The following is a 21,162-nucleotide window of genomic DNA, read 5'->3' on the forward strand; positions in this document are numbered from 1 at the left end:
TCCAATATTGTAATGCCTACTTCCAGTTCCCTTCCAATTTGTGACTTGTCTATTTCTCTACCCAATTTCCTCTCCCCTTCTAAAAGCCTTTTAAAATGCCTAACCCACTCGTTTTCTCCTATTTTATCTCCCTTCCCCTCCGGTTTCGTTCTTCTGATCTTGTTTATTGACTCCCAAATCCTCTCAAATTTCTTCTCTCTGCAATATATATTTATTTTTTCAGCTTCCGCCTCCTTCCATCCTCTCTTCTTCTCATTCAATACCTCTTTATATTCCCTTCTCAATTTACAATATTCCTTCCTTTTTTCTTGCGTACCCTCCTTCCTAAACTCCGCTAGGGCTCTCATTACAACCTCACGTTTTCTCCTACAGTCTTCATCAAACCATCCATTCATTTTATTCTTTTTTCCCTCTACACTTCTCCTCACTTTCTTCCCCACCCTCCATACAGGGAGTTCAATTAATTTTAACACGTTATCCATATCATTCCCTTCTACCGCCCTTTCAATTCCTACCCTTAATATATCTCCCTCCTCTTTCAAATGCCGTCTTAATTTCTCTTTGGTATTATCATCCCATACATACTTCCATCCTCCATTCCTATACCTCTCCTTACTTTCCTCCATCTTTCCCTTCTCATCAGCAACCAAAGTTCTCAATTTTATTTTGATAGGCATATGTTCTGTCAACCCATATTCTAACACCTCAAAACTTATTATTCTCCTTAACGCTATCTCTGAGCTTATTCCTATGTCCACCACACTCCCTCCATTTGTTGTAATATACGTCAAATCACCCACACTATCCCCCTTCATCCACCCATTTAAAATAAATAAATGTTCTAGAGCACATAACTCTAATAACCTTTCTCCATAACTATTTACAACATTATCCTTGCTCTTCCTTTGCAGTATCCCGTCTACTTTTACTTCTTTCCCGTATACCGGTACTCTATTGCTCACTCTCGCATTCCAATCCCCCAATAAAATTATCCCATCTTCTACATACATTCCTTTAATTGTGTTTATTTCTTCAATCAGTTCGTCAAAAAAATGTTTATTTGCATACACTGAATCGCTCGGATGGTTATAAAGCAGTGCCAGACAAATTGCTTCCGCTGCCCCCTTCCCCATTTTTACTCTCAACCACACTACCCCTTCTACCCTAGTCTGTAACGTCTCCACCCATTCATCTATCTCATTCCTTATTAAAACTACTATGCCCCCTGGGTTTCGGCCCCTCTTCCCTATTTTTTCCCTTAACACGTTAACTACTCTATAACCGTCCCATATAATTTCAACCCCCTTCCCTAACCACGTCTCTACTAGAGCAATAATCTCAAAATCTTTCACTAAATCCACAATTTCCTTATTCCCTAACTTCCCCATCAACCCCTCAATATTCAGCATCCCTATCACCATATCTAGTTATTTATTTCCTCCCCCTCCCTCCCTATACTTCTGCATTTCACCACTTCCCCCCTTACTTCTCGTGATTCTTCCTTTTGGCTCCACCCCATCCCTCTCTTTCTTCTCACCCCCATCCTTCCCCTTTTCCGTGCCAGAGCCTTTTTTCCCACCCCATAGATCTTTTAAACTTAAGGATCTCGCCTTATTTAACGCCTGCTTTCTCTCCAGGTTTATTTCTGCATTATTCCTATTTGGGGAGGTTAAGTCACTACCCTGACTCCTTTCCCTTCCCGTCACCTCTTCACTACCTGTGTCCACTTTACTTCGGTCTAGTGTCCTACTTGTTGATTCACTCCTTCCTGGGCTGTTCTGACTCACCAAGGACTCTGCTGTCTTCGCTACCTGCCCGCTGACACCGCAGTCCCCTCTTCTCTCTTCCTTCTCCGTACTGATGTCGCCCTGCTCTCGATTTCTGCAACTCATTTCCTCCTCACATTTTTCCATCCTCAGCAGTTCCTCCTGTGTCCACGATCGCGACCAATTTCTGCCTGAAGTAACCAGACACCTCCCCACTATCTTGACTCGCAATCCCTCCGCTCTAGCACGCCACATATGCCGCTTATAGACCTCCAACCGCATCCTATCTTCTTTCTCTATCTCAGCCTTCAAATAAATGTTCGATCCTTTCAAATTTCCAGCATTCCTCAGAAGTATATCAGTCATCAGGGTTGATATTAATCTTAACTTCACCGGCCTATGTCCCTTGTTCCTTCCCACTCTATATATATCATCTATATCAACTTCAGAAAAGTTTATCTTCATTTTGTTCGAAACTATGTCCACCACTTTCAATACTAATTCCACTTTTGATTCTGTTCCTTCCTCAGGTACACCATACACAAACACATTTTTTCTTGCCGATTCGTTCCTCGCTAACCTCACTTCTCTCTTCATTGCTGTTAATTCCTCTTCCAGTACCACCACCTTCTTTTTCAAGCTCTCTACCTCCTCTTCTATCTCCGCTAACTTGTCATTTACACCTCCAATTTCTTCTTTTATAAAACTTTTTAAGTCCTTCATCTCCTTCATTTGGTTTGCCTGGTGTTCCTGCATCATTTCCTTAATTTCTTCTCCTTTGCTTGCTTCCTTCACCACTCTCTTGATCTCTTCAAGCTCCTCCCAGCCGAACGGTCCCTGGTTTGGACCCGGATTCTTTTCTATACCTCCTACCACCAGCAGCGTCGCAATAACCGTCGCACACAACATAATCTCCAACAGTCCTTTATAACCACTAATTTCTCTTCCTCTCTCAACTCCACCTTCCTTCCAACACTGCCTTGCACCATGCCATCTTCCAATTCTTAGCCTGTATTGCTGTATCGTTATTCCCATATTGCGCACCTCAGCTCATTCACACGTCTGCACTTCCCGATGTCTCGCTCGTGAATGTTGTTTCTTAACGCTGAAATTTGTGAATTTACGCGGAGAGAGAAAGAGTTCGTGGCTGAGATAAGTTTTCATTTCCCCATCCTGAAGGGGTCGGGTGGGCCACCCAGAGGGTTACGGCCCCTCTCTGGCCAAGAGATGCGGGCTACCAACGCCATTTTCAAATTGTGTAGGTTTTTTCCTTTTAAAATATGTTTTCTTGTTTCTTCTATGCCTAGATTTACGTCTATGTACAGGGGCGGATCCAGTGAGGTGCTAAGGGGGAATTTAGTCTCCTTCTACCTCCTTGTTTAGTTTAGAAGTTTACAAAGTTTTCTTGTTTAATGAAATTATACCTAACTGTTTTGTTCCTGCATCAGATACATAGGCTGTGTCACTAAAGTTCGCTAGGGATAAATAGTAGTATAGTGACTATAGAATAGTAAGTGTTGAACTCGAACTCGTCCTAGCAGTGCCCGGAGGACTGGCAACAATAGGCTGCATGTTGGCAGCGATCGCCGAATCCAGGGCTTCACAAGTTACGGCGAGCTTGTGGATGCGGTGCATTGACATTCACAGAAGTACTTCAAAACTAATACTTGAAATACTACCTGAAAGTATACTATTTTCTATGCAATGAATAGCAAACGTAAAGTTTGCAGTGTTTCAATTTTATCGTTCTTTGAAAAGGCGAATAAAATGAAGCAGAAAATAAAACATATCAACATTTTGTAGATAAAGACTTCTTCTAGTGGCGTTCACATGATCATTACTGTTAACCCTCAAACACACGCGTATGGGGTGGAATCCACCCCAGGTCATTTTATTTCCTAATGAAATGTACAAATAACTTTCCTGTGCTCTCCCCGCTCTTGTACCATTCTGGCTGGATCCACGCAGAAAGAGTCATTCTTACGTAATCTATCTTAAAACCTCCAATTAACACAGTAATTCATATTTTACAATACAATGATATGTGGGGTAGAAAGCAGCCCCACGCGTGTGTCTGCGTCCTAAGATCTGGCGCGTGTACTTGAGGGTTAACAAAGTGACCCCTTTAGAAGGGCTTATCCCCAGTCATTTTTCTAAGTTTTCAGTAGACGAAATTATTAAAGCAGCAGAGATGTAGGGTGCTTATTGCACAGCAACAAGAGCAAAAATATCACTGCGGAGAAATAATTTAACAACGTATCATCCAGAAGAAAATAGGAGGCCAACAATTTGGAAAAATTCGCTCTATGTAAAGGAGATTCCTTTTCCAGTATTAGACTATTGCTACAAATGTTTGCCACCCTTCCGGTCACAACATCCTCTACAGAGAGAAGTTTCTCGTCCCACATACAGTAAGTGCTGAAATCCTACAAGTACAAAGGAAGAGAACCAGTTCAATGGCCTTGCATATTTATAACTGGTCAAATGTTGTTTGATATGAACTGCTAACACGTAACTGTACATAGTCAAGTTGATGTACCGGTAATACTTCATTTTGTGGTGAAATAAATATCAAATTACCTAAACTAGCGTTCATTATGCTACTGTATAACAACTTCTTTAAAATAAACGTAGACAAATTAATCACTACGGAAGTAAAATGTCCTAATTGCTGGTTGTTTTTGTTTTGTGGGTTTTTTTAAGTTAGCCCCTCCCTTCAGGGAATCCTGGATCCGCCTTTGTCAATGGATATATAAATTCTACAGTTTATCGACTCCGTCGTCAATCAAACCCTACGTAAGAGTGGATGTTCTTGTTTACGTCGTGTCTCTCATGCTACTCATACATCATCACCCCGTCATGTTCACCCAACACCCAGCTGTATGACATTGACTCATCCCTGTCAACCTACAGTTCCTCAGTCATGAGCTACAACGCGGCACATCTCCGTGTGCATTTTCACCACTTTTAGGCCGGCCGCAAACCGAGACGCAGGTCTGACTCACGGTTTCTGCGAACCGCAGAGCTGATTGGACACGCGCACTATCGTGCACAGGGTGACGTGACGCAGATGCTGCCAGTGGTGACTCTGCGAACCGCAGTCCCTTTCCGCAGATACCTTTCCGCAGTCCCTTTCCTCGCGCGGTGATTTTGGTTGTTCATTTTGTGTTTTGTAGTTTGAAATGGAAGCCGTGCGTATTCGCGTGGTCATTTTCATTCTTGATGAGATAATTGCACTTCTTTGAACTAATCACGGTTTAATCTTTAAGAAAGTTCGTGAATTTTTCGTGATCCAATTCCGTAAGTTAAAGCGAATTCCCCATGGCTTAGTATTTTTTTTTTTTTCATGTACGCACTTCTTCCTGCTTATTGTTTCATCAGAGCGATGTAGCATACCGTGTCGAACACAAACTAGGTTTCGGAATCCGATTCTGAACTCATATCTATAAACATAACAAAAGTATTCGCCATCTTTGCCAGAGCTGAAGTTCCGCAGTAAACTGCGTATTGGAACAGCGATCAGACTTGCGATGATTGTCGCCGTGACTCACTGTGTTGTGAAGATTTCAGCGTGAGTCACCCTACATCACCTCACGGATATCCGGCTCCATTGCTAAATGGTTAGCGTTCTGACATTTGGTCCAGGGGGCCCTGGGTTCTATTCCCGCCCGGATCGGGGATTTAAACCGTAATTGGTTGATTTGTATGACCTGGGCACTGGGTGTGTGTGTGTGTGTGTGTGTCATTTTCATCATTAGAAATCATCTTAGGTAGGGCCCCATCCTCATAAACATGCAGGTCGCCTATAGGCCGTCTACTAGAAAAAGACCTGCACCAGACCTCTCCGGTGTCCATACGGCGTTATTATTATTATTATTATTATTATTATTATTATTATTATTATTATTATTATTATTATTTTACAAGCGAATGGAGCACTAACGATCACGCTACAACTTCATTTCTTTCTCTTCGTGCGGAGGTTTCTCTGCGTCCAATACTCCTTCATGCGTTCGCTGGCCTGCTTCCGATGTTCATCTGTCCAGGCTCTTCCGTTCTTCTTAGTTCTTCCTGCGGCTTGAACCCCTTCCATATTCTTCACTGTATTCATAAACGTATTCCTTTCTAACAGCTGGACTTCCGAGATGCTTAACCTTTCCATATCCTTCTTCGTTTCCTTCATCTATGCTGTAGTGGTCATTTTTCTCCAGAAGTAATCGAAAATCTGTTTGGTAAGTCTGTCTACGTTCATAGTGTATAGATGTCCGAGAAACGCCAGTCTCGTCTTCTTCATGGTCTCTGAGATTCTTTTCACCTTCTCGTAAACTTCTCTGTTGCTCCGACGTTTCCATCCGCTTTCAGTTTGGAGAGCTTCCAAAAATTTTCTGAGGATTCTTCTTTCCAGGACCTCTAGCTTCTCCAGATTGCAGTTCATGGACAGGCATTCACTGGCATACAAACATTCTGTTTTGACCACGGTGTTGTAATGTTTTAATTTGGAATTCCAGGATAAGCACTTCTTACTGTAGATGTTTCCTGTCAAGCCGTATGCTCTCTCCATTTTTGAGATCCGATCTTCCACTACAGCTTTCTCTAGTCCATTCTCCTGTATGGTCTCACCAAAGTACTTGAATTTCTTGACCCTTTCTATCCATCCTATCTCTGTTTCCAGGAATGTTGGTCCATCTTTGATGTTCTTCATGAATTTGGTCTTTTCTGCTAAGATCATCGGTCCTGTTTGGCTAGCGATTCTTTCCAAGAGGTTAATCTGGATGGTTGCGACCTCTGGATTTCTGGTAGTATAGCAAAGTCGTCAGCGAAAGCCAAGCAGTTGACTTTGATCCCTCGTGATTTTCTCCCTAGACATATCGGGATTATCCCTTGATGTTCGAGTTCTATATTCTCACTATATTTTCTAGGACACAGTTGAATAGGAGCGGAGATAGTCCATCGCCTTGCCTCACGCCTGTTTTGAGTTCAAATGATTGCGAGAGATGCCCGAAGAATTTTACCTTGGAGGTTGTGCCTGTTAGGGTATCTTTGATTATATTTTCCAGTTTGGTTTTGACTCCAAATTCCCTAATAATCTTATCCAAGGTCTCTCTGTCCACCGAATCGAAGCCTTTTTTGAAGTCTATAAACGACACAATTTTCTTACCACTCAACATTCTGTGGCGAAGTATTGACTTCAGGTTGAATATTTGTTCGATACAGGAGCGGAATTTCCTAAACCCTGCTTGGTATTCCCCTAGTTGTTGGTCCAGATTCGCCTCTATTCTAATAGGAAGCAGTTTTGAGAGGGTTTTATAGGCGATCGGGAGGAGGGACACGGCCTTATAGTTGTTGACATCCTGTTTGTCCCCTTTCTTATTTAGCGGGTGGATAAGTCCTGTTTTCCATTCTTCTGGGATTATCTCCTTCTCCCAGAATTCCTTGATGATTTGGTGAAAATCATCTAAGATTTCCGGTTCTGCCTATTTTAACATTTCTGCCGTCATCGAGTCCTCTCCATTTGCCCTGTTGTTTCTGAGGTTTTCAAGGGCTTCCTTGACTTCTTCCTTTGTTGGTGGTTCATCATCTTCAGAGTTCTCTGGTATGTCTGGAAATTCTAGTTTGGAGGTTGGGGAAGGACAATTCAAGAGACTATGGAAGTATCTGGCTAATATCTCACAGTTTTCTTGGTTGTTCAGCGTGACTTTACCCCGTTCGTTTCTGAAGCTCAAACTTGGCGCTTGGTATCCTTTGAGTTTGCTCTTGAAGGTCTGAAAGTCTCTGGAATTATTCTTGACAAAGTCGGTCTGGATCTCTTCCAGTTGAGCTCTTTCAAATGATCGTTTAGTACTTCGAAATATCCTGGATGTTTCTTTCCTCTGTTGCCTGAATTGTTCCATGTGTTCCTTTCCTCTGGAACATTTCCATTTTCTCCAGTATTATTATTATTATTACCTCAATAAAACTCGTCTCAATATTCGACCGGCCTCAACGTTAAAGGACAGCTTTGTGTATTAATCTGGGCACGTACGACTTTCACTTTTGGAACGTACAGTATACTAGCTCAGCTACTAGCATGCAAACCTTGAACGGTGTGACCTCAAACACTTCCCTTGTCAGTCTCGTGAGACCAACTGAAGAGCTGTTTGATACGAGATGCAGTTGACCGGTTCGAGGGAGCCAGGCATTTCGCTGATGATATCGTCACGCTGACCATGTGTACTCCAATATCTGCATGCTATCTGGCATGGCAATAGTCGTCTTGATCTCTAAAGGGCTGTGGTGCCACGGTTCTAGTTAAATGAGGGATTACACCTTACAACGAACGGAGATAGTTGACCTGATAGTAAGTAAACTCGTGTCCTCATCCCGAGGTGTTGCAGCTTTTTTCAGGCACACCCCCAATGGAGGTGAGCTGCATGTACCATTTCAACCACTAACCAGCCCTCCTATCATACTTAAGTTTCTGGCAGTACCGAGAACCGAACCCAGGTCCCCAGAACAGCAGCTAATAACACTAACCGTTACGGAGGCGAACAGTTTAGCTGATGAATGAGCGGTTCGAAAACATTATGCTAAGTTCAAACCTTGGAACTGCAGTTTAGATAACTCAGATCTCCCTGGAAGATCATCAGTACTGGACGACGATCTCATAAAACTACACATCGAAGTCAACTTGCTCAGTAGGTGACAGAGACTCAGAAAATGGAGTGAACCTTGGGTACCGGGCGAGTTGGCTGTGCGGTTAGGGGTGCGCAGCTGTGAGCTTGTACCCCGGGGATAGTGGGTTCGAGCCCCACTGTCGGCAGCCCCGAAGATGGGTTTTCGTGGTTTCCCATTTTCTCACCAGGCAAATGCTGGGACTGTGCCTTAATTAGTCTGCCTCTGTGGTGTAGTGGTTAGTGTGATTAGCTGCCACTCCCGGAGGGCCGGGTTCGATTCCCAGCTGTGCCACGAAATTTTGAAAAGTGGTACGATGGCTGGAACGGGGTCCACTCAGATCGGGAGGTCAACTGAGTAGATGTAGATTCGATTCCAACCTCAACCATCCTGGAAGTGGTTTTCCGTGGTTTCCCCACTTCTCTTCCAGGCAAATGCCGGGATGGTACCTAAATTAAGGCTACGGCCGCTTCCTTCCCTTTTCCTTGCATATCCCTTCCAATCTTCCCTTCCCCCCCGCGAGGCCCGTGCTCAGCATTGCAGGTGAGGCCACCTTGGTTAGGTACTGGTCATCCTCCCCAATTTTATCCCTCGACCTAGAGTCTGAAACTCTAGGACACTGCTCTTGAGGCTTCGTCGCCATAAGACCTATCTGTGTCGGTGCGACGTAAAACCCCTAGCAAGAAGAAGAAGCTCTTGAGGCTGTAGAGGTGGGATCCCTCGCTGTGTCCGAGGGAAAAACCGACCCTAGAGAGTAAACAGATAAAGAAGAAGAAGAACCTTAATTAAGACCAGGGCCTCTTCCTTCCCACTCCTAGCCCTTTCCTATCCCATCGTCGCCATAAGACCTACCTGTGTCGGTGCGACGTTAAGCCAATTGTAAGAAAAAAAGAAAAAAACCTTTGGTACATTTCTGTATTCCACACGATCTCTGCATGGACCGTTGTTCCATCTACGATATGTTCCTAAAACGCAATGAAATGGAACCTGGAACTTTTTTTTTTTTTTTTTTTTTTTTTTTTTTTTTTTTTTTTTTTTTTTTTTTTTTTTTTGCGAGCGATAGCTGAGCATTCAAAATGTACTGTTTGCGACAATGTAATGTGGAAACGTTCCTAGGGTCAGACAAGTGATTGGCTCGATGTTAGATGGGATTTCAAAGTTCTCCATACCGAGGTCGATAGCTGCAATCGCTTAAGTGCGGCCAGTATCCAGTATTCGGGAGATAGTGGGTTCGAACCCCACTGTCGGCAGGCCTGAAGATGGTGTTCCGTGCTTTCCCATTTTCACACCAAACAAATGCTGAGGCTGTACCTTAATTAAGGCCACGGACGCTTCCTTCCAACTCCTAGCCCTTTCCTCTCCCATCGTCGCCATAAGACATATCTGTGTCGGTGCGACGTAAAGCAACTTGCAAAAAAGAAGTTCCCCCCACTATCGCAAGGTATTATGCACAATCAAATAGTCAATTCCGATGTGCATATCTTCTTTATTCAATTGGAGAAATCAACGGAAAAGGCTATAAGTTGCCAACAGAAGACCACGCGAGCCTGCACGTGTCTTTGGACAGAAGATTACTCGAGTTTTGCTGTGATGTCTCACCCATTCCGTCACGCTCACATACAGTTATCTATCAGTCCTGACCCTTTCACATCCAAATATTATCCATAGGTGGAAAATTATTTTCCTATTAAGGTTGGTCTCTATTATGGATACAAAATAAGAAGTATGCACTGAAAAAGTCTAAAAAAGTATAATAATATTTAATTCTGAACATTTTTACTGTACACGTACATCCCAACCCGGTATCCGGAAACGGGCCTATGGGGTAGATATACATTGCACAGTACATCTTCAAATACAAGTCGCTCTGTAAGACGTCATTGGTTATCCGTGAACACTTACGACTACATGGGTTAATTGAATTTCGTGTGACTATTTCTAGCCGGGTGCGGCCCTTGTAAGGCAGACCCTCCGATGAGGGTGGGCGGCATCTGCCATGTGTAGGTAACTGCTTGTTAATGTGGTGAAGGATAGTGTTATGTGTGGTGTGCGAGTTGCAGGGATGTTGGGGATAGCACAAACACCCAGCCCCCGAGCCATTGGAATTAACCAATGAAGGTTAAAATCTCCGACCCGGCCGGGAATCGAACCCGGGACCCTCTGAACCGAAGGCCAGTACGCTGACCATTCAGCCAACGAGTCGGAAACTACATCGGGTAAGAAAGGTGTATTATGAATGCAGAACGGCTATCTGTTCTGTAATATTAAATAACATTAATTTACTTTTAATATAGCCAACGGCCGTAGCCATGTTGAAACACCGGATCCCGTGAGATCTCCGAAGTTAAGCAACATTGGGCGTGGTCAGGAGTTGGATGGGTTGCCACGCGCTGTTGGTGGGGGGTAAGGGAATGGAGGGGCGGAAAGGAACTGGCCACCCTACCGTACGTAAACTCCGGCTCAGGAACACCTCTGCGGAGGTTCGGACCTGCCTTCGGGCAGAATAACCCTTACCTACTTTTAATATAGAAGATTTAAGAGCCTCCGTGGTTCAGGCGACAGCGCGCTGGCCTCTCACCGCTGGGTTCCGAGGTTCAAATCCCGGTCACTTCATGTGAGATTTGTGCTGGACAAAGTGGAGGCGAGACAGGTTTTTCTCTGGGTATTCCGGTTTTCCCTGTTATCTTTCATTCCAGCAACACTCTCCAATATCATTTCATATGTCATTCATTAGTCATTGCCCCAGAGGAGTGCGACAGGTTTCGGCAGCCGGCACAATTCCTGTCCTCGTCGCTAGATGGGGGCTTCATTCATTCGATTCCTGACCCGTTGAATGATTGGAAACAGGCTGTGGATGTTCATTTACATAAAAGATTTAGATTTACGCGGTTCACGTTCGCAACCTGTTCATTTATTATTGTAATTCCGGAAAGTCCTGATAAGTGGCGTTATGTTGCCGAAAGCAGAAACAAAGAAGTTCATAACTTTGTAAAAGACATGTTTAAAATATTAAATTCTGGCGAACATTTACATAGAAATACTGTTTCAGATTCAGCATATTTTTTAATTATAAAATCTTCTAGTTGTAAGCCAAGCCAGCTCAATTCTTCATGGTTTGAATTTTTAAAGAGATACCGTACTTGAGTCATGAAAGATTAAAGGTATTTTTATCAACTGAGAATTGTTTCTTAAATATTTGTATTTTTTTTCTCCTCTACCTAAGAACTCAATCAGAACTTTCAAGACAACTTAGTGTTTAGGCGTACGTGGAACATTTCGGTCTAGTATTGGAGCAGATAAAATCGTGCAACGACCGACCGAGTGGCTGCGCGGTTTTGGTCACTCAGCTGTCTGCTTGCATTCGGGAGATAGTGGCTTCGAACCCCACTGTTGGCAGTCTTAAAGATGGTTTTACGCGGTCTCCCACGCCAGACAAAATCTGGAGATGTACCTTAATTAAGTCCACGGTCAATCCCTTCCCACCCGTAGCCCTTTCCTATAGCATCGTCGCCATAAGACCTATATGTGTCGGTGCGACGTAAAGCAAATTGTAAATAATAATAATAATAATAATAATAATAATAATAATAATAATAATAATAATAATACAAATAAAAACTGGTAGTGACTATTTATAGAACTACTGAGTAGACACCACAAATAGATAAAATCGTGACGACCGTGAGTCTGTACATTGACTATTTTGGCTATATTTTCGTGCAGTTATCCGGTTCAGGTGTAATAATGACCATCTGCATATTTTTTTAAGCTTTGGTGTCTGTTTGTTTGTCTGTTTGTTTATCCGAGTTCTTATAACTTGAAAACTACTGGGTATATTTCTACCAAACTTGATTTTTAGAATCGCGAGGGGATTTGATTTTCGCGAGGGGTGGGGGAGGGGGCAGACAGAATGGTGGACGCTTGAATCCTTTTTTTTTTTTCAATCAGTCACTACTGATCTGCATTTAGGGCAGTCGCCCAGGTGGCAGATTCCCTACTGTTGTTTTCCTATTCTTTTCTTAAATGATTGCAAAGAAATTGGAAATTTATTGAACATCTCCCTTGGTAAGTTATTCCAATCCCTAACTCCCCTTCCTGTAAACGAATATTTTCCCCAATTTGTCCTCTTGAATTCCAACTTTATCTTCATATTGTGATCTTTCCTACTTCTAAAGACACCATCCAAACTTATTCGTCTACTGATGTCCTCCCACGCCATCTGTCCACTGACAGCTCGGAACATACCACTTAGTCGAGCAGCTCGTCTCCTTTCTCCTAAATCTTCCCAGCCCAAACTTTGCAACATTTTTGTAACGCTACTCTTTTGTCGGAAATCGCCCAGAACAAATCGAGCTGCTTTTCTTTGGAATTTTTCCAGTTCCTGAATCAAGTAATCCCGGTAAGGGTCCCATACACTGGAACCATACTCTAGTTGGGGTCTCACCAGAGACAAATAAGCTCTCTCCTTTACATCCTAACTACAACCCCTAAATACTCTCATAACCATGTGCAGAGATCTGTACCCTTTATTTACAATCCCATTTATGTGATTACCCCAATGAAGATCTTTCCTTATATTAATACCTAGGTATTTACAATGATCCCCAGAAGGAACTTTCACCCCATCAACGCAGTAATTAAAACTGAGAGGACTTTTCCTATTTGTGAAACTCACAACCTGACTTTTATCCTCGTTTATCATCATACCATTGCCTACTGTCCATCTCACAACATTATCGAGGTCATTTTGCAGTTGCTCACAATCTTGTAACTTATTTATTACTCTGTACAGAATAACATCATCTGCGAAAAGCCTTATCTTATCTCCACCTGTCCTTGGGTAGGTTTTAGGGCCAATATTATTTCTGAATCCCTAAATTGGCTGGGGGTTTATACGAAACTGAAACCGCGAATTTGCTCTTCCATAAAATACACACAACCAAGCTAAAGGGAAATCTACTTTTCTCAACGGAAATCAATTTCTAGAATGTTTTCTTCATTTGCATCATTTCGATAGGAGGATTAACACGGGAGATGTTAGCGAACGGGTTTTTAGTCTAAGTCCCAGTGGAGTTAACCCAAACGCTGGTGAAGTTTGTAAGGTAGTCATTCAGGATCGTGTTATCAGGTGCATATAACGTCAAGTTTTCACTTGGAGTTACCTTTTATAAAAACGTTTCTTGCCAATAAATATTCATTAAATTAGGTCTATCAAAAGACTGTATATAACGAACGTTTAATAATATATTATTTCCGTTATTTTATACCGGATACGTATTTATTGTACATTATGGAGATGCTTACGGAAAATTGGATTTTTAGTCTAAGTCCCGTGGGACTCTTGGTTCATTTCACTTCAAGGTGGGTTAACGGGATGAACTAAAGAGGCGTTTTACTCTTTTCGATATAACAGATAATAAGGGAGGTTGTCATCAACGGTGTGTTTCATGAGCCTTCAGCCACAGATCCTCTACAGTGGTCAGAGGAGCAACAATATGTAACCGAGAAGCACGGAGAACGGACCTGGAATTGTACCGAACAATAAACTCCCTAATCGTCCTAATTCTGTCTCAACTCGTTGATCTTTATCGTACTTCACGTTATTGCCACGTATTCATAGAAAAATTTAAGTTAACATGCGGGATTAAAGGTTTGAATACAGGCATGTATTAATGAAGAAAACAAGTAATCCATTATAAATTCTCGTGCGAAGAACGGGTACAAATACTAGTATATGTACCTGAAGAGATTCTTATATTTGTATTTTAATAAAATGTAAATTGTATTTAGTTTTAAACGAATGGTACTGTGCACGTTATAGGCTAATATCTGCTCTCACAAAACCCATGTTTGAATTATCATTGTTTGACCCTGTACAGTGGAGGCCAAACGACAGGAAATCATTGCACTAAAGGACAGAGCAAACATTAACATTCTCAGTACTTATACAACATAGCGGGATATATGACCATGACATCTTTAGCCTTTAGAAATAAGGTGCCAATGCCTTACGTAGCAGTAGGTGTTTTGTTAATAATAATAATAATAATAATAATAATAATAATAATAATAATAATAATAATAATAATAATAATAATGTTATTTGCTTTACGTCCCACTAACTACTTTAACGGTCTTCGGAGACGCCGAGGTACCGGGATTTAGTCCCGCAGGAGTTCTTTTACGTGCCAGAAAATCTACCGACACGAGGCTGTCGTATTTGAGCACCTTCAAATACCACCGGACGGAGCCAGGAACGAACCTGCCAAGTTGGGGTTAGAAGGGCAGCGCCTTAACCGTCTGAGCCACTCAGCCCGGCAGGTGTTTTGTTGTGGTTGAAGACCTGTATATCTGTGGTGTCTTTACTGGTGTGTGCATTTGTGATTAATTCACAACGGAGGTGATAAATAAGAAGCTTTGGTCTATATTTTTGTACCATACGTACAATCGCCTTGAGTTCAAGTGGAGAACCACAGTAAACGACTTGTCGAATAGCCCACAATGGAATTCGAACCCATTTTTCTTCTCATTTGCCCTCGCAAAGCCAATGAATTGCATGGTAGAACCAGGATTCCTAACCGAACCAGCTTGGCGGGAAGGTATAATGCTGACTCATGGACCACGACAGAAGTACAGAAAGATCAAGTACTTGCAGTCGGTTCAAGAGAAAAAAAGTATTTTTACCAGCAACTATTAAATAAAACATTGTAAAAAGAGCAACGTGGAGTATTGATCTCCTATGACGGACTTGCTTTCGGAAATGCAGTAGAAAAGTTTTAACAATGGTAAGGACTTTCTTCTACGAATATAAAGAGGAAAGCTAGCCGTCCTTCAAGTTTAGATCATTATCTAAATGTCTTTCTTATGTACTACCACTCCGCATGTGGGTTACACAGCGAAAGTCCAGTGCATAGTCACTGCCATGTATGCTTGTACACCTCATTCTTCCTCCCCTGTTAATACTGGAGCTAGTAATTTATACTTATTTTCTAACTGTTGGGTTCGATTCAGTGTCGCTAACCGTACAGTTTAGGGACCCCTCTTACCGGTATGACGTCTTAAAGTTATTCTTACTCTTGCAGGTCGGCACTGTGTACTAATGATTTTTTCGTGATATGCGAGATTATAGGGTACTTCCATTGCCGTACTGTGAACATCACTAGTGTTCCATGTGCGGGAGTAAGTTGAGCATATTTTCTTTTTCTGTAGGATTGTAAAATATGCGTGGGTAATAAATACTATGTAAGTAGAACTGCGGCATGTTTGAATAATCCATTTAATAACGTAGTTACCGAGCTCGATAGCTACAGTCGCTTAAGTGCGGCCAGTATCCAGTGTTCGGGAGATAGTAGGTTCGAATCCCACTGTCGGCAGCCCCGGAAATGGTTTTCCGTAGTTTCCCATTTTCACACCAGGCAAATGCCGGGGCTGTACCTTAATTAAGGCCACGGCCGCTTCCTTCCCACTCCTAGCCCTTTCCTGTCCCATCGTCGCCATAAGACCTATCTGTGTCGGTGCGACGTAAAGCAACTAGCAAAATAAATAAATAAATAAATAACGTAGTTGGTGTTAAATGATGCTTGATTTGTTCTGGGCGATTTCCGACAAAAGAGTAGCGTTACAAAAATGTTGCAAAGTTTGGGCTGGGAAGAACTGCGAGAAAGGAGACAAGCTGCTCGACTAAGTGGTATGTTACGAGCTGTCAGCGGAGAAATGGCGTGGAATGACATTAGTAGACGAATAAGTTTGAGTGGCGTCTTTAAAATAGGAAAGATCACAATATGAAGGTAAAGTTGGAACACAAGAGGACAAATTGGAGCAAATATTCATTTATAGGAAGGGGAGTTAGGGATTGGAATAACTTACAAAGGGAGACGTTCAATAATTTTCCAGTGTCATTGAAATCATTTAAGAAAAGGCTAGGAAAACAAGAGATAGGGAATCTGCCACCTGGGCGACTGCCCTAAATGCAGATCAGTATTAATTGATTGATTGATTGATTGATTGATTGATTGATTGATTGATTGATTGATTGATTGATTGATTGATTGCAGCATTTTATTAATACTGTCTTATTTCGTCCACTTCGTTTGTATAGAATGGATAAGAAGCACGAAAAATCTGCAAGAACTCCTCCGAAAAGGAAAGAAAGCTACCTCCTATGTAAAGATCAGTTCCGCTGAAATGGAAGGTAATTTTGTTACCAACCTAACCTAACCTAACCTAACCTAACCTAACCTAACCTAACCTTGTCTTATAACGACTTTGGTGTGGTTTGCAAACTTAGCTTTTGTGTATTCTTATTGATTTATGGCATATGCACATGTAATATATTTGCTTGTGTGTATTATTATAGCGTGGTTCCACTTCAGTCTGCCAAGTAATGGTCAATTTCAAGAAGGGAGCTCAATAATTATTTACACAGGGCAAACATCGAGGCATGCGGTTATAGTAATGCGTATATCAAACTAAAGGCAGAACTATAATTATAACATTAAATTGAGTGAGGGTGAGAGAGAATGCTTATTTCCTTCATTTCTCACTGAGTTTGAAAACCGACTTAAGTATGAATGTCTTGGATGATTATTGACTCGGGTAAGAGAACCTCCATTATTGATAATTATATTGACGTCAGTTTGTTGATGTTTATATCTCGTGATTTCAATATGTAACTAGTCAAGTCGGCAGCAGTGATAAGCCATTAAAAAAGGTACTAGGGCGTCTATATTTGCTTTTTAGTGCGTAGACCTACGTGCCGAGAACTATAATAGGCTCTGCAATGAATAGCCTAAAGTATCACGACCACTTGTCTTAATGTCATTTCTCCTCTTTTTTGCTAGTTGCTTTACGTCGCACCGACACAGATAGGTCTTATGGCGACGATGGGAGAGGAAAGGCCTAGGAATGGGAAGGAAGCGGCCGTGGCCTTAATTAAGGTACAGCAAGAACTCCTGGTGTGAAAATGGGAAACCACGGAAAATTATCTTCAGGGCTGCCGATAGTGGGGTTCGAACCCACTATCTCCCGGATGCGAGCCCACAGCTGTGCGCTCCTAACCGCAGTGCTAACTCGCCCGGTCATTTCTCTTCTGATAATGATGCTTGTTGTTTGATGGGGCCTAACATCTAGGTCATCGGCCCCTCAATCCTCCTTTGCATACTGACAAAGCAGTTCTGACCTCCCAAGAAAAATGCTCTAGAAGTTTCCTGAAGGAAGGAAGGAAGGAAGGAAGGAAGGAAGGAAGGAAGGAAGGAAGGAAGGAAATAATAATAATAATAATAATAATAATAATAATAATAATAATAATAATAATAATAATAATAATTTTAAAATTTATTTATAACTTCTCTACAACACCTTTGCAAATGTTTAGTATGATATTATACATTATGTTCGCAATTATTTACACCTGTAAAGCACTTAATGTGTTTATCTACCACTGAAGTATTTTCATGTTTTTATACGTTGTTGCAATCCTAATTGTTTACAACATTATAAAGATTTGTACATTAACATAATTAGCATGGTCATTTCGTCCTGTGTTGTGAGTTTTTATCAATCCCTGAGAGAGAGAGGGGGGAGGGTGAGAGAGAAATGCATTTATTTTTGCTTCCCCCATTCGGAGGTTGCCAAAAAGACAATGTCATATAAAACGTTTATTGACAACTACAAGGGTCGTGTAAATTTTGTCTATAAATGATTGGTATACCATATTATAGCCTACCTATCTATATATATACTGTAAAATAAGAGTTTTGTCTGTACATTGCTCAGAATTTAAAAAGAACGGTATTTCTGTATCGGTCGTGTCCATAGTAGCAATGAAATGCACTTTTTAATTTTCCGCAATGTCTGTCTGTCTGTCTGTCTGTCTGTCTGTCTGTCTGTCTGTCTGTCTGTCTGTCTGTCTGTCTGTCTGTCTGTCTGTCTGTCTGTCTGTCTGTCTGTCTGTCTGTACACGCATCACGAGAAAACGACTGAAGATAATTTAATGAAAATCGGTGTGTAGTGTTCCGGAATAAGTCGCTACAATCTAGGCCATAAATAATCTTATTCACTCTGAGAGAAATGGTAGTTTAGGGGAAGGCCTAAAATTTTATTCTCAGATATTTATGTTATTAGTGGTCCTATCTTAATTAAAACCGGTATGCAAAGTCGGGAAATAACTCGCTATAATCTAGGTCATAAATAATCTTATTCACGCTGAAAGAAATGGTAGTTTAGGGAAGACCTAAACTTAAATTCTCAAACTTTTATGTTATTAGTGGTCCTATCTTAATGAAAATCAGTGTGCAAAGTCAGGAAATAAGTCGCTACAATCTAGGTCATGAATAATTTTATTCACGCTGAGTGAAATGGTAGTTTAGGGGAAGGCTTAAAATTTAATTCTCAAATATTTGTAGAACCCACTACCTTCCAAATGCAAACTCACAGCTGCGCGCCCCTAACCGCACGGCCAACTCGCCCGGTCGTACCGAGTATAACCGCCTGCCTGAATATTGGCGGGAAGTAGCTGGGGAGTTAGATAACTTTCTTCTTAAGCATGCCATTCCTCTGATTCTTAAATTTTCTGATACTAATGGTACGTAATAAACTGGTTCATCATAGCATTCGAGCTAGGCAATCCTTACTCTGAGGCACTGACTGGAATGAGCAGTGTGTATATTTAACGGAACAATGGCAGAGGAGTGTTCACGGCTGTCTGCGGCCTGGTCATTCCAGCACTGGAACTTTGGACTGTTAGATCGGCATCGTAGTACTGTTCGTTAAAAGTGAGAAAATGTGCGGTTTTTCATTTGAGCGAGTATTTTATATGATAACATGTCTTTTAATCCCTACATTCCTACTGACGTTTTTGTAATGGCCTAAATTAACTGTAGTTAGGAAAACCCGTAGCGAAGCACGGGTACATCAGCTAGTTACTTAATAAAATAGTGAAAATGAAAACCTACAACCTGTTTTCCAGTCATTGACAGGGTCAGGGATGTAATGAATGAATCATATATAGGCTGTTAGTACGATGGGGTCGCCACTCCCAAAGTGATTTTGTAATGACCGATAGATGCTATGAAATGAGAATGGAGAGTGTTGCTGGAATGAAAGATGACAGGAAAAACCGGAGTACCCGGAGAAAAACCTGTCCCGCCTCCGTTTTGTCCAGCACAAATCTCACATGGAGTGATCGGGATTTGAACCACGGTATCCAGCGGTGAGAGGCCGACGCGCTGCCGTCTGAGCCACGGAGACTCTAATAAAATAGTATCAATCAATAATTTTGAAACCCATGAGGAACCCCTTATGGACGAGCCTTTCAGTGATGCTAAACCAATATCCTTAAAAAATTGGTTCTCCAAATTAAATTTCTTAGAAAAGTTGTGAAATGTGTGAGTAATGGTGAGTCTTGCTCCTATCATCAATCCTAAACCTTCTATAGAGTCCAGATGATATTTCTCAGCGTAATAGGGAATTTTAGGTTCATATACAGTATATTACATTTCTCCTTGTGTACATCATGTGGTTGAGTAGATGATACCTCGGTTCTAATTGTGGGGTCTATTATGAACCCTTTACGTGAGCCCGGTGGTATAGCTATCATGTCAATCCGGCGGCTTGACCCAGCCTGAGACAATCCATGTACTTCCTCGTAGACTGCATATTGCTTTCCTCTTAGGGCATCAGCAATCATAGATCTTACATGATGATGTCGTGTATTCCCGTGGATTCCGTTTATTTTTTTAATTTCGTGTGGCTATTTCTAGCCGAGTGCAGCCCTTGTAAGGCAGACCCTCCGATGAGGGTGGGCGGGATCTGCCATGCGTATGTAACTGCGTGTTATTGTGGTGGAGGATAGTGTTATGTGTGGTGTGTGAGTTGCAGGGATGTTGGGGACAGCACAAACACCCAGCCCCTGAGCCATTGGAATTAACCAATGAAGGTTAAAATCCCCGACCCGGCCGGGAATCGAACCCGGGACCATCTGAACCAGATACCAGCCCTCCTGCCATTCTTAAATTTTTGGCAGTACCGGGAATCGAACCCGGGCCCCCGAGGACGGCAGCTAATAACACTAACCGTTACGCTACGGAGGCGGACACTTTCTGGTAAAAGAATAAATGAGAAAATAGCAAGTATTGCTCGGCAATTCCAACTGGCATTACATAAGATAGGTAATAAAATGGCTTATTCAGTTATTCAAGTGATTTACTACATTACACAATTATTCAGAAAAGCAGACGCTTATATAGGCTAGTTATACACTTTTAAAATTAGTGATTCTGCTAGATACTTCTGGACACTTCCTATTAAATTATAGAAATTTTAGTACTGTCCTAGATGGCTCCAGAGAGTTTTACAAACTTCTAGAACACTCCATAAAGTATCAAAACGTTTCAGGTGTTTGAAGAATGTTTGACAAAACTCAGGAAAATAACAGAGAGGTACTTTTTGTACGTAGGTATTTGACTGAAACACTATTTTAGAAATTTCATGCTGGGGGTGACTTTCTTAAAAAGCTAAAGAGAATTAGGGCCTTTTCATTACTTTCGAGCAAAAGTTCATCATTTCATGACACAGGAAATTAATTTTCTTACAAAAAGTCACAACCCTAACACACACTGGCAGAAAATGAAATCCCAACACCAAGAGGTAGTTGTTCTTCATAAATGAAATGCGGGGGGCGTGTTTGCGCATCTGAAAGATGACGCTATTCAAATTTGCGAAGAGTGTTGCTTATAACACCACTATG

This window comes from Anabrus simplex, chromosome 2 (genome assembly GCF_040414725.1).
Source record: "Anabrus simplex isolate iqAnaSimp1 chromosome 2, ASM4041472v1, whole genome shotgun sequence".
Taxonomy (NCBI): domain Eukaryota; kingdom Metazoa; phylum Arthropoda; class Insecta; order Orthoptera; family Tettigoniidae; genus Anabrus; species Anabrus simplex.